This window comes from Haliaeetus leucocephalus, unplaced genomic scaffold (genome assembly GCF_000737465.1).
Source record: "Haliaeetus leucocephalus isolate CR32 unplaced genomic scaffold, Haliaeetus_leucocephalus-4.0 Scaffold2, whole genome shotgun sequence".
NCBI lineage: Eukaryota > Metazoa > Chordata > Aves > Accipitriformes > Accipitridae > Haliaeetus > Haliaeetus leucocephalus.
Genome location: NW_010972438.1, coordinates 13,185,614 through 13,188,672, shown reverse-complemented (window position 1 = coordinate 13,188,672; position 3,059 = coordinate 13,185,614). Strand labels below are relative to the sequence as shown.

Sequence of the window (3,059 nt, the reverse complement as noted above, 5' to 3'; positions counted from 1 at the left end):
TTCTTCTGCTGTGCTAGAGACGATGCACTGGAACATGTGAGAGGGCTGAGATGCAGACAGGGCCCAGACTGCTCCCTGGGGTGAACTCAGCTGAGCACCAAACTCTTGAATATCAAAACATGCCACTAGGATTTTGGAGACTGGTGCCTTAACAGCACAGGAGGAGCCCTGTGAAAAGAATGGCAGAGTGGTGCAGATTTATGCCCGATACTAGAAGTCAGTAGGTTGGTAGAGCAGCTCTGAAACAAGACAGGCACATCTCTCTCTGCAGTTGCTCAGCATCTGAACAGCAAAGCAGTTTTGGACAAGAAGTAATCCCCTGTCTAGTAGACTGATCTAATAAAAGCTGAAAGAGTACTTTAGAGATAAAATGTCCTAGAAGAGTGGATTTTGGTGATGATACGAGGGTGTAATGCTGTCCTGGAAACCATGACTGCACTTTCCACCTCTGATGCCTGCAAGTCAGGTGAGCTTGCCAAAGGACAGCAGACTGCAGCAGGTACAGCACCAAGTGCCAGCTTTCCTTGGGGCCCTCAAGGTTATACCAAGGCTGCTAAATATCATGTCTTGTCTTGCTTCAGCCTGGCAACACTGAGGCACAGCAAGGACAAAGGGACTGAGCTCTGTCATCTTTATGCACTGGATGGAGGAGATGACAGAGAGAGCAGCAGTTCTCACCTGAAGTGGGAGGACATGTGCAGTTAAGGAGCTAGGGCAGCCTTTGGAGGTGGAAAGAGCAGAGTTACATTTGCACACACCACGTTTGGGCTGAAAGGCATGGCTTGTTAATAGAAAGGAACCATACGTGTGGATTCCCCATCTTCTCTGTTTCACGTAAGCAGTGAGGAAGTCAGGATCTGAAGTGTCACGGTCCTTGCAGTGGCGCCCAGCAGTCTTCTGCCTGAGACAGCTTTTGGATCTGGTGTCCCAAGTGCTGGGCTCTAGCCTTAGAGTGAATCAGATGGGAAGAGCAGGTGGATTGGAAAGCAAAATCTCTCCTTCTGACACAGTTATGTGGGAGGTAACATGTTCAATTAGTTAGCGCCTGAGGCTACAAGTGAGAAGACATGGATTTTACTCCTGGCTCTGTTACCAAGGCACTTTTTAGGCGGAAGCACTCCACTTCTTTTTGAACAGAAGTGTCCCTTCTATAACTCAGAGATGTTGGTGCCTGCTGAGCCTTTGAGCCTAGATCCATAAATAGAACATGTCAAAATATTGCAACATACCATTAACCTGAACAACAGCATGAGAAGAGACAAGCTAAGGACCGGCTTCTCCAGATGTCATTCCAAAGGCATGACACCAGCATAAAAACCTGTTTTAACCCAGTGGAAAATCAGAGGAATAGGGCTGAGGCAGGCAACACAGTCTCAGGGTACATCCCCTCCATGAGGCTTGCTGCAGCGAAGCTGGAAAATTAAGCTTGAGGACAATCAAGCAGACTTAAGCTGAAAAAGATCTATGTGTGGGGTGGGCCTGAAACACTCTGTATGTGCTGTTTGCTAGAGCAAACTTGATCAATGTAGGGATCTTCTAAAAAGGTATAGGCTTTGTACAGCAAATTTCAGCTTAGCAAAAGCCTTGCATTCCTATAGAACCAATTCCTAGGGCCCCAGGTGAACCACAGTTAGAAAACCATGCCAGAATTTATCCTCCAGTCCTTGAAATGACGCAGATAACAAGCATCCCCCTTGAAACTGTTCATAGTCAGACAGCTCTTACTGCTGAGAACAACCTGCTGATATTTAGCCAGCTATTTCCTTTAATTTCCTTTTTAAATCTTGGCTCATTTGTCCCATTTATTTCCCTGTTTACTATACTAAACTTCTCTTTTCTTTGCCTGCTATTTGCACCTTCAAATCCTGCTAATTATTTACCGTGTTTCCCTTTAGCTGCCATTGTCCAAGCTACGCCAGGTTAGTTTGGTCAGCCTTAAACTTTCCTTAAAAGTCAAACTCCCCAGGTTGTTAATCATTCTCCCCCGCAGGGACTTGACTATAGGATTTGGGCTGTGGAAGAAAATTAACTCCCCTGCCTTGCAATCAATAATTCCTCTACAGAAGCAGCCTATTTCTCCTCGCCTTGGAGGCGTGCGACGACATGGATGCTGGATCACACAAGCGTCCGCCGTTGGCTGTGACGTTGGGTTGTGCGGGCCGGCCTGGAAGATACGATCGGGCTGCAAAAGACAAGAGCCTGCACGCTACAGGCAGCGTCGAACACCTCCTGCCCGCGGCGAGGACAGGATCCTGCTCGGTCAGGCCCAGGCCCGCGGGGGCAACCGCCCTGCCCGATCCCCGCTGCCCCTCGCTCCACGCCAAGATGGCGGCAGGGCCTGGCAGGCCCTGGGCGAGCCGCTGATGCCACGGCTCCCGCATGGCGGGGAGGTGCGAGGGCAGGCCGGGGCGCAGCGTGCGGGCAGCCGAGGGCAGCGGGGGTCCCACAGGGAGGTGGGTGAGCCCCAGCCCGGCACGGGGGGTGGATGGGGACCCCAGCCCAGCCCAGGACAGCACGTGAGGAGAGCGGCTGGGGTAGACCTGGCCTCCAGGCAGCGCAGTTCAGCACTGGGGCTCATGGGGAGGTTTTGTAACTCCCACCTGTTTCAGGACAGGCTCGGGGAGGGGGCTCAGCGCCCCGGCGGTGAACGGCTGACGCCAAGGCCGCCCTCTGCTCGCCGTCCCGCAGGTGGACGGACGGGGACAGAGCACCTTTAAAGCGCGGCAGGCCCGCCCCTCGAGTCCCGCCTCCCGCCCGTTCCCATTGGCTCGCGCCGCTATTTCTTTTGGCCTTTTTGACAGAAGCTCTCTCCGCTTGGTCCCTGATTGGCCCAAGCGGCACCCCTCTCGGGGACCCTCTCTCAATAGCGCCGCTGGGCCCGGCCGAAAAGGTGTCTGCCCTGGCTCTGGCGGGCTGCCTGCCCTGCCGCTCTGTTTTGAGCCGCTCTTCAGCGACGCTCCCTGGCTGAGGGGAGCGGCGGGGCCGGGGCCTGGGATGGCGGGGCTGGGCCCCCGCGACTGAGCGCCGTTCGCTGGGGAGGCAGGGCCGGGCCGGGCCCG

The 3,059-nt window shown here is 54.1% G+C and overlaps 1 protein-coding gene across 1 annotated transcript in view; it reads left to right on the top strand.

The window, feature by feature from the left end:
- The first annotated feature begins 3,002 nt into the window (after window positions 1–3,002).
- TPRA1 (transmembrane protein, adipocyte asscociated 1) overlaps window positions 3,003–3,059 on the top strand; it is a 17,550-nt gene continuing 17,493 nt past the window's right edge. The window contains exon 1 of the mRNA XM_010571815.1: window positions 3,003–3,059. The gene's annotated coding sequence lies outside the window, so the exon portion shown is untranslated.